The sequence below is a fragment of the Saccostrea echinata genome, unplaced genomic scaffold, assembly GCF_033153115.1.
Source record: "Saccostrea echinata isolate AGI-Se365-2 ecotype Australia unplaced genomic scaffold, CSIRO_AGI_Sech_v1 ptg000015l, whole genome shotgun sequence".
NCBI classification, from domain to species: Eukaryota; Metazoa; Mollusca; class Bivalvia; order Ostreida; family Ostreidae; genus Saccostrea; species Saccostrea echinata.
Genome location: NW_026889764.1, coordinates 2389153 through 2401329, shown reverse-complemented (window position 1 = coordinate 2401329; position 12177 = coordinate 2389153).

The following is a 12177-nucleotide window of genomic DNA, read 5'->3' as shown; positions in this document are numbered from 1 at the left end:
TATCTCCCTCATGTATACCTGTGATCCTTCGACGCATTTGGCTCCAGTCTTTGGCACCCCCTTTTTCAGCTCTTTAAAGTTTTTTATTTAAATATTTCGGATTTCCAACGTTTCGACATAAGCACAAGAGACACAATTTGTCGAAATGCGCATCTGTCGCGTCAAAATTGGTACCTTACCGGTCAGTAGCTGTCTGGGTTTCAAAATTGATTGTACGCAGAGTATACTCTTAAGTATCAAATAAGTTGGGAGACATAAACAGCATATGCAGGTGATAGCGGAATATTACTACATAAAAAATTGACGATGAAAAACCTGAAGTCGAAGTTTGTCTTACAGTTTAGTTGTTAGTTGGCCTCTATCGTCTATAGTCCGTAAATATGAAACAGACTCTTTGGTGTCTTTTATTTCAACTTCATTTGGATATATCGAGTAGACATATAAATAGAAGTAACTATACTAATTGATAAAACGTCGTTGATATATTTGAATGTCGAACTGAAGGCCAAATGAACTGTTTTCTTCTCATGTAAAAGTTTTTGTATTAATTCTACTTCATGGGAATGCTAATAAAGGAACACAATAAGTGTCCTTCGGAATTCTAACAGTTCGTTGGCAGACCTGGTCTCCGAAGACTACATAAATGTTGTCAATGAGGAACTCAAATGTCCTTTAAATATCAACTTCTGAGCACCTGTGTGTAAAATTAGAGTGAATTTTAACGAAGTTATTTTGTTGATGACTGATCACAAGATATTCCGAGTTCCATCTTTTATTGAAGAAGCAGTTGTCTATTGGTATCAAAAAAGGTCTCTTTTTAATTCATTGTGAGAAATTGTTGTATTAAGTGTAAAAAAAGTCGTACGTTTTGATGTTACTAACTTTTGAAAAAAATGTGTGACTTAAAGTTTCCAAGAGTCCTGAATTTCACCACTTCTAGAATTTTTTAGCACAGTGCGTCTGGAGTTTCTCCGTTACAGCATTTAACATTTTTGTATATAAGGAGTGAAGATTTATAAAGGAATCAAGTTTGGGTTGTATAGTAGAGGTATAAGTATTGTTTATTTCTGTAAAAATTCTGATTTTTTTTGTTTTACATGAAAAGAAGAAAAAACTTGCTCTGGCCTTCAACTCGACATTAAGATATATCGACGACATATTATAATTAACGGTAGGTACTTCCAATCATATGACAATGGAAACTTAACAGCAAAGCTTCATGATAAACGTGATAACGTCAACTTTTCAACCGTCAACTTCCCTTGCTTATGTGGCAATATACCCTTTTGACCTGTTTATGAAGTTTGTGTCTCTCAGTTGATTCGATACGCAAGAGCTTGCTCTACTTTTGAACAATTTCTAAAACGATGCGAGATGTTGACAGAGAATATCAACAGTCTCGTTTAAAGTCATCATTTTCATGTTCTATGGTCAATATAATGACCTTGTCAGCAAATACAATCTATCATAAAGTCAAATGTCAAATGCTGACTGATGCTTTTCATACTAATTGTTTGGTCATTATTTACACACTGAATTGTTTCTGGATTTTTCCTTTTTTTCCGGATAATGACAAGGAGCACACTGCGGGTGTTACCGGTCGGCAGAGGATGCTCACTCCTGCATGGCACTTGATCCCACCTCTGATGTTTTAGAGGTTCGTGTTTGCTCTGCTCCTGATTTATATTGCTTGAAAAGACTTATGAGCTTGAATACTGTTCGTTATCCCCATCTTTCATTGCAAATAAATTTGTTTCAACATAATTGTGTTGATATATTTTTTTTGCATATATAAGACTTAAATAAAGTAGTTATCTTTTAGCATTTTCATGCAATTATGCTAGAAGATAGCTTATCTTGATATTAGCCGGATTATAATTTCATATTTTGCAATAGGTTTAATGAATATTTTATGTTTGAATTAAGATTCTTGCTTCAGGTTATTTCTGGCACTGGCAGCTTTGCTAAATTCGATGAAATTTCCTATAGATGTTTAAGATGAGCATTCTATTTTTCAAATAGATTTCCACTCTCATTGTTAAACTCAAGATATGAATGTGCATATACATACACTTCAGAATTTATTTTTTGACTCTCGGAAATAAAAATGACCATTTTATCAACAAAATGGTGATTATTCAATCGCAATAGATTTAATTTTCAAAGTCAAATTAAACTCTGACTGTAATTTACAAGTAAAAACATTTAAGATATTAATATACTCACACACCCTTGTAATAATAATCCTTTTCCAGTTTCCATTAATTGTAGTTTCACGAAAAAAAAAAAAAAAAAAAAAAAACATGCTTAGATCATACCTAACTATTAGCAAATCCACTATCAATAATGATTCTGCAATTTCCAGTACGCCACTTCATTTTGTCTTTCAAATATCAAATCTTTTTACAGCCCTTCCCTATTTCTTTGGTATCATGTCCAAGGATTGTATCTGTAAATACCTTTGCATTTCAATCAGAAGATATTGTTTAAATATAGGAAAAACACCACACTTTGTCTCTACACTGTAAGTTATCTTTCTGTATAAAATCAATGCTGTAGATAGAATGTATTGTAATTAATTAAGGAATAACTGTCTTATTTTTTGGATTCATGATGTGATCAATCGAGTGGCTTGCGTGATAATTTGCATAAACGCCGAAGGCGTTTATGCATAAAATTATCACGCAAGCCAATCGATTGATCATCGTCATGAATGCAAAAAATCTGACAGTTATTCCTTATATTTACATGCTCCTGATTCTGCAAATTCCCGTGCTAATGGCCCCGCTTCTGTCTCTATTTGTCCCGCCCTGCACGTGATTTTTTTAACCGCGCCTATCGATGAACCAGTAGATTTATGTAGAAATAAAATATTTTTACAATTTGTAATTTTATCTCGGACAAAGACATTGGATATGTAAATATTTATGAATAAAATCTAATTTTGGTGTTTTCACAGGTTATATATATATATATATATATATATATATATATATATATATATATATATATATATATATATATATATATATATATATATATATATATATATATATATATATATATATATATATATATATATATATATATATATATATACCATATGATGATGGTGATTCTTTGAAACAAAATTTTGAAACGCATCAAATATGAAAAAGAAAGATAACTCTGATAATTTGATATGATCTTAACTCTTTAGTTAAAACGTGTCTTTATGTATTTAAGTCTAGGTAGACTTGTCGGGAGGACAGTAGTATGTATTCTTTGAGTGTACTTAAGCCTTTTTTCTGCTCTTGTCAAGTTGTAGATTATCCTTAAATTGTCCCATAACAAAAATATTGAGGTGTAATATCAAAGGCATCTGTGTCCTTTGCACAATTATATTACAATGCGCGTTTATCTATCTATTATTGGATGAGCTCTATGTAAGACTATAAGAAGTATTAATTAATTCATTCTAACGGAAGAAGAGGTTGGAGCACTGATGTAATATCTTCTAGTGTCATTGTGATGGATTAAGTATTTGTTTATCCCTCTTTTAGGATCAAGGTACATGTTTAGAAATAGATAATATGTATAATTTCAAGAATTTTATTCAGGAGTAAAAAGAAGATTGATATGTCGTTTTGTTTTGTTGTAAGAGAAACAGACCCATATAATTTGTGCCATTCTCTAAAAAAATGAAGATGTTGTCATGTGGATCTTTTAACCTTAGCAATTGAAATCGCGACAAAGAGCAGGGCTTCCAAAGCATATGTCATCGCAATAAGCAAACGATTGTCTTCTCTGTCTCTAACTAGCGTATTCTTTGATTTCCAGGGAAGTCTATTAAAAGGCTGTTTTTCTTGTATGATATCTGGAGAATGCTTGATCAATTCGTAAAGCAAGGATCAAAATGTCAGTTTCAAAAGAAAAATATTAATAGAAATAACGTAAATAATTGCTTACCGGTCATTAGAATTTTTAATTGGGACGAAGGTTTTATTTTACATCAGGCCCCATGACCTAAAGTGAGAGTAGACTTCAGTCAAAATTTTGATACTGAATATCTTGAGTTTTATTTTTCATATGTGTTTAAAAAATTTCATTAATATTCAAATACAAACACATTATGAAATAGTTTTTTGATTAATTCAATTGAAATTTTGACTTAAGTCTGTTCTCAGTTTATGGTCTTGAGGCCTGTCATTGGTGTTTGTGCAATGTTGTAAATTTTAAAAAGGCAACGTCCTCAGGATCATCATACAAGAGGCCCAAGGGCCTTAACGGTCACCCGAGTATAATACAACACTGTAAAGGATCTACAGAAGTATAGAACAATATTATCTGATAGAACGAATCAATGTTGCCCAAGAATTTCAAAAATCTGGTGAAAATACCTTTGCTTATTGTAACGTGCTAGACCCAATTATCTCCTTGGGATTATACCTGGTTTTTCAAAGTCTTACAGGGGTGATAATGAATACACAATATACAAATACAATGGACACTTGCCTGAACAATTTGTGTAAGGTATTCAATATATACAGATATTTTTTTTTTAACTTGCCTAGTGCTGCAATTCAGTGCACAAACACTTGGCTATGCAACGTTGCTATTTGCCACTTGTCACTAATCACAAGAAGTCACCCTGGCTCTCTGTGATTCTTTATTCACCTTGATAAAGTGTAAAACAACCTTATCCAGTCTCCTGTCAACCATGACCTTACCTGTTAACTCATCAGCTGCCAAACAGATCACTACAGTGTAACCATACTGAAAACAATTTCAACTTTTGCTAAATATATACAAAAAAATCTTTAAGCCAATCTTTTATACTGCTTTCCAGGCAAGAATCTTAATTTGAGCATGCTTTTCTCATTTAAGCCAAATATTTATTTTTATTTTGTTTCTATATATATATATATATATATATATATATATATATATATATATATATATATATATATATATATATATATATATATTGTAACGAAACCGAGGGTATAAGGTTATTACTTAATCAGTTAATCGTGGGCCGCTGTTGGTTACTGGTAACTGGTCAAGGTTGAAATGGTTATCCACAAAGTTTATATACAATCGGAATAATACAATTTTTGGTCCACTGAATAATTGGCGAAATGACCAATTTTTAGTTCACTATAATATCTGCACTAGAACCGTGACGAATAACACGTTGTAAAGTTTATGATATTTATTAAGACGATCAAATGGTTCAGTTATAAGCACAATGATAAACCTGGTTGGTACAACGTTATTTGGTTAATACAAAGATGACGAACCAATGGTCAATCCAGAACGTTTCTACTCTGAATGACTCTTCACTAATGATTTCGTATACATAGACTTGGTACTGTTTGTACATACCACTGTCTAACACTCGAAGTATACGGAGTCGCTACCCACTAAAGACTGACTTCTAAACACAAAACAGCTGTCTTTTATAGACAAAAGTTGTTATGATGACGTATAAACGTCAGATACCAATAAAGTCACAATCAATATCTAATTTGTAAGTTAGCGGGTTTTGACCACTAAAATTACTTAATAACGTTGTACCTATATAGAACATATACAACATAACGCTTTGTAATTACAATACATAAATCAAATTGATAAAGTTCAAATAATAAATCATTGTTCGATTCTTTCGTTCATTGTTCATTGACAAATATTTTAGTAGTTTATACACATCGGGTTCAGGGTCCGTTTATTCGGAACTTGTCAACAACAGTTAATCCGAATTTCACAGGTAAACTTATCGGAACGTAACAATACCCCCCTCTTAAGTCGAAACGTCCTCGTTTCGGGGTGCTTAGTCAATCAAGAAGTTTTTTTTAATATCTTTTAGAGATGCACGTTACAGAGATAGATTCTCATCTGCTTCACAACGGAACAGCTTCATCTGGTCATGATGCACATATTTTGGTTTCTCGGCTTTAGACTTTTTCACTTTGTATATCAAATCGGACCCAGCACTAGCACTACATAGGGTCCATTCCAATGAACCTGAAGTTTGGGACATCTTCCTTTGGTCCTTGATTTTGATGCAATCCACACATGTTGTCCTGGGGTGTATTGAATCTGGTTTGCCTTGGTGTCATATTTTCGTTTCTGGTTCTCGTTCGCGAGTATCATTTTTCTCCTGGCTTTCTCGTGGATGTCTTCTAAGTTGGTTTTCATCTCGTCAACGAACTCGTGGTAGCTTTCATGACAAGTTTCCCTTGGATTGTGCCCATACACAAGGTCAACAGGTAGCTTTAACTCTCTACCAAAATTTAATTTTGCCGGACTGTATCCTGTAGTCTCATGAACTGACGATCGGTAGGCAAGCATTAGTAATGGTAAAACTTCATCCCAATTCTTTTGGTTAGGTTGTATATACTTGCTTATCATATCTTCTAGCGTTCGGTTGAATCTCTCTACTAGGCCATCACTCTTTGGATTGAATGGGGTTGTTCTTGTTTTCTCTATTTGTAACATCTTGCACAAGTCTTGAAACAATGTCGACTCAAACTGTCTGCCTTGGTCAGTATGAACCTGGAGTGGGACTCCATACCTTGAAATAAATTCATCTACAAAAACCTTTGCAATGGTTATTGCCTCTTGGTTTTTCACCGGATAAGCTTCTATCCATCGGGTGAAATAATCCGAAATGATAACAACATACTTGTTACCCTTCTCAGTCCGTGGTAAAGGACCAAGGATGTCTATGGCCACTCGTTCCAGTGGTTTCCTAACTAAATACTGACCCAGTTTTCCTCTGGCTGCACTTGCTGTATTCTTCCTTGCTTCACAAAAGGTACAACCTCTGATATGCTTCTCAACATCGTTTTTGTAAGATGCCCAGTAGAACCTTTCTCTTATTTTCTCGGTAGTTTTGGAGATTCCCAAATGTCCACCCGTAGGATTGTGATGTAACTACTTAAGTATTTCTTTTACACGTGCTTTTGGTACCACCATCTGGTAAAACGTTTGTTCATTTTCTTCCCATGTCCTGAAGAGTATTCCATTCCTTAATATCAGCCGGTTCCATTGTGACCAATATGTCTTTAGCTCTTTTGGTTCGTTTGCTATTATCTGCCAATTTGGTCTGCTGTCCTCTGTCTTCCACTTTATTATTTTGGCTAATATTGGATCTGCATTCTGCTCCTTTTGAGGGTCTTCTTTTGTCTTTGTCATGTACCAATTTCGAGTGTCGGTTTGGTCTTCTTTTAACTTTAATACTAGATTATCATCGTCCTCTTTGGTCTGGTCGTTTGTCTCCTTCTTATCACAGTAGTTACAAGGTGCACATGGTCGACGGCTTAGTCCATCACTATTATCATGTAGTAAAGCTCCTTGTACGGAAATTTGAAATACATGACTTTGTTCAATGTTAAGGTCACATGATAATTTCTTGTTTCCCAAGATAAGAGTTCCTTCACCCAAATGTAACTGACAGTTATGCTCTTTAAGAAAATCAAAACCCAAGATCATCTGTGCTTCAACGTCAGCGACGACCACTCTATGTTGTATAATTTCCCCATTGACACGAATATGAAGCATTGTCTGACCTTCTGGTACCACTAGTTCACCGTTTGCCATTCGTAAGTTATTATGGTTTGGTGATAATTTAGGTCTTACACATCTATCTATCTCGTAATATTTCTTTGGGTGAATAACTGTGATAGTTGAGCCAGTGTCAATAATACAGTTAATTTTAACATTGTTAACAAACACATCAATTGTTAATGAGTTATTATTGGAACCCTTTATTTCAAAAACATGTGGCCCTTTCTGTTGTGTAGTTGACGTTAGGCCGCCGACGTCAACTACAGTGCGTTTCCCTGGTTCTCGGGTTCCTTGGTCGTCACGTTTTCCGCGTAATCTGGTTTTCTTTGGTTTCTGTGTTTTTCGTCTTTGAGGTGTCGTTGTAGCAATCTACATTCACTTTTGATGTGACCATCTTTCTTGCAGTAGAAACAGGGACCTTTCTTGTAAAATTTCTTATCTTTGTTTTGGCTGTTCATAGCTACTTGATGTGTATAATCCTCGTTTCCATCTATGTTCATTGGTTCCTCTCTCTGCATACGTACTGCAACTTTATTTCGCCTCCCCCGTGCTTGTTGAAAGGCCTCAAATTCCAATGCCAGTCGCACTGCATCTTCTAGGTTTTTAGGTCTTCCTTGAAACACTGCCCATTCCATTTCTTGGTCATTTAAACTTTCGATGAACGAATCTTTAGCTATTTGGTCACGGAAACCTAAAGGTGCGTTCGGGTATGACATCCTCACAAGTCGCTTTATGTCTTGCATTAATTCTGTTTTTCTTTCGTATACGGCACTTTAGTTGTGTCTTGTATATCTCTGTTTGATTTTCTGGGTTAAATCTCGCTGAAAGTGCGGAGACAAGGTGACGAAAATTATATCGATATTCTGGTCGTAGATCACTCAACACGCTTAATGCCGGGCCGCGTAGACTGGTAGCCAACTCTAATGCCTTTGTTTCCTCATCCCAGTAGTTTAATTGGGCGATCATGTCAAAATGAACTATGTAGTCGTTCCAGTTCATGGCACCATCAAATGTTGCTGGTTTTCTCCCTTTTGGTTCTGGTGTTCGCCTGAATCTGTGATCATGGACTTGTCTTGTGTGACCATAATTTGGTACATCGTACTCAAAGCTGCGCATGGTCGGCTGCAATTCGTTGGTTCTAGCGTTGTTAGTAAAGCTGCGTGATACCATCGGGTTCGACCAACTTGTTCCTGAATCTTCATAATCACGAGATTCGTCATATAAATTTTGTAGAGATGTATTTCTATATGGTCGATGTTTGTTCCGTATTTGGTCCTCTTCAGACGTGGTATTGGTACAAGATCGCACATTGTTTTGGTCTACATGTTGGCTGTCAGCACATGTTGGTCTCACTTGATTTTGTAATAAATTCATATGCGACTTCAAAGTTTTTAATTCATTCAGAATTGTTTGTAAACTGTCCTGTGTACATGAATTTATTCCGCTGCCATCTCCTATTTGGTCGTTGTTATTAACCCGCAAAAGTACTTCTCTGCTTGGAGTACCTTCGATAAATCGATGCTCTTGTGGTCCTGAAATATGGTCATTTTCCTCCATAACTTCGTCGTTCCTTGACATCATTTTTTTTTAAGTGTCACAATTTTCTTGAACAGCGTATCCCACCGCTGCCACCGATGTAACGAAACCGAGGGTATAAGGTTATTACTTAATCAGTTAATCGTGGGCCGCTGTTGGTTACTGGTAACTGGTCAAGGTTGAAATGGTTATCCACAAAGTTTATATACAATCGGAATAATGACCAATTTTTGGTCCACTGAATAATTGGCGAAATGACCAATTTTTAGTTCACTATAATATCTGCACTAGAACCGTGACGAATAACACGTTGTAAAGTTTATGATATTTATTAAGACGATCAAATGGTTCAGTTATAAGCACAATGATAAACCTGGTTGGTACAACGTTATTTGGTTAATACAAAGATGACGAACCAATGGTCAATCCAGAACGTTTCTACTCTGAATGACTCTTCACTAATGATTTCGTATACATAGACTTGGTACTGTTTGTACATACCACTGTCTAACACTCGAAGTATACGGAGTCGCTACCCACTACAGACTGACTTCTAAACACAAAACAGCTGTCTTTTATAGACAAAAGTTGTTATGATGACGTATAAACGTCAGATACCAATAACGTCACAATCAATATCTAATTTGTAAGTTAGCGGGTTTTGACCACTAAACTTACTTAATAACGTTGTACCTATATAGAACATATACAACATAACGCTTTGTAATTACAATACATAAATCAAATTGATAAAGTTCAAATAATAAATCATTGTTCAATTCTTTCGTTCATTGTTCATTGACAAATATTTTAGTAGTTTATACACATCGGGTTCAGGGTCCGTTTATTCGGAACTTGTCAACAACAGTTAATCCGAATTTCACAGGTAAACTTATCGGAACGTAACAATATATATATATATATATATATATATATATATATAATATGTATATATATATAATATGTATATATATATATATATATATATATATATATATATATATATATATATATATATATATATATATATATATATATATATATATATATATATATATATATATATATATATATATAAAACATTCTTTCTTGTAATTTCATTCAATAAATTAACCTGTTAATTAAATTATTTGCAAGGATTTACTTGATTAACACAATCTAGCAAAGGGGAGTAACTCATTTGCTTCACTTAAAACAATTGCGTACTCTGTTTGCCTCCTAGATACCAAGAAACAAAGAAAAGGCACATTTACTTATAGTAATATTTAATGCATTTACATTGATATATTAATGCATTTAGTTTGTTTGCTTAGAGAAGAAGGTTTTCAAAGCATTAATGTATTTTTGCTAATTAAAAATAGAGCCCCACCCAAGCACCAGAATCTCTGACCCAGGGGTCCAGAAATTCACAATTATGGAAGATGAAACCTTTCTCATTTTAACTATGTACTTATCGGTGATACTAAGGGGCAGAGGAGAAAATTTTCAAGAAATTAGTTCATTTTTAGTATATAATTTGAATATAAATAAGCCCCCCCCCCCCACGAAACCCCTGCCCCAGGGGCCATGAAATTCACAATTTTGATAGAGGTACTCTTCCTCATCATCACTATGTACTTAGTTCATCGGCTTAATACCCAGGAGCAGAGGAGAATATTTTCAAAGAATTATTGAATTTTCTATATAATCATTAGAGCGCCGCCCTGGCGCCAGAACCCCTGACCCTTGGATATATTTCACAATTTTGGTAGGGGGCTCATTGCTAATTACAATCATGCCAACAGTTTGACTACCTGATGTCAAGGAGTAAAGAAGAAGATTTTTAAAAGTTACATTAATTTTGATGGTTTTAGCCCCATCCCTCAGGCTCCTAGGGGGACAGGGGCCATAAATCTCACAAATTTTACTTCCCCTTACCCATAGATGCTACATGTATATGCCATAATTGGTTGAAAATGGTTCAGTGGTTCCAGAGAAGAAGCTAAAAATGTTCAAAAGTTTACGACCAATTGAGTGATGATTGTGAGACTCAGGTGACCCAAAAATGAAAAACATCGTCTAAGAAAATGTAATTTTAATATCTGACTTGTACACACATAATGTAAAAAGTCCCTTTCTGTTTTTATTTGTAGTCATTGCTAGATATCTTGATTTATACAAACGGTGCAGAAAAAGCATTGACAGCTAATTGAGTACAACCTAAGATATGTTCTAAAAGATATGGCAAGAGTGAAACTCAACAAAAGTATATTTTTTCTGTCGCTGAGATTGTCCGTGATAATTATGTAGTTGCAGTTACATCTTTACCTGTCCCTATAATTAATAGCTACATGTAACTGCCATGAACTAAGCAGCTGAAGGCCGCTACTTCTACTCTATTGATACATGCATTGATTTTTTCGTATGGCCTTGAGATGCAATGGTATGTTATATTTATTATGCACATCTAAAGTATAATTAACCAAGAAAAATAATACAGTTATAAAGATAAATTTATGATTTATTTTGAGAATCTTTATTCCTGTAATTCAATTATTGAAATGTTAAATGCAACCATTATTAAAAATCCTCCTTTTAAGCAGTGCGTGAAAAATACTCAATCAGTAACTGAAAAAAAAAATTGCTTAGAAGAAAAGGAAATGAATTTCTTAGACTTTATGTACTTTTGTTTTTATAAATAAACATAAGTATTGCAATAAAACGATCAGGATGCCTTTTTCCATTAAAAATAATCCAAACGGAAAACGTCATGGGTTACATATATATTGAGTGTATCATGTATCTAGGATTATTTCTTATATAAATGGTAATACATTTGAACAGGTATTTATAATACCACTCACATTTATTTGGTCTTTGTGATTTTCTGTATGTGTTAAGTGCCTAGAAATCGATAGTTGTAGTGAGATATAGTCAGGGATACATTTCTATAGTATCTTCTCGTTTGTGACAATGTCTTGTTGTTATCGCTAGGGTATTTGTCCATCATCACAATGCAGGGACAGAAAGAGCTCTGTGTTAATACTGGGTTCCATAGGACATGAGGCTAACTTCTGACAATGTGAGTATATTTTTCTGAAATGTAGT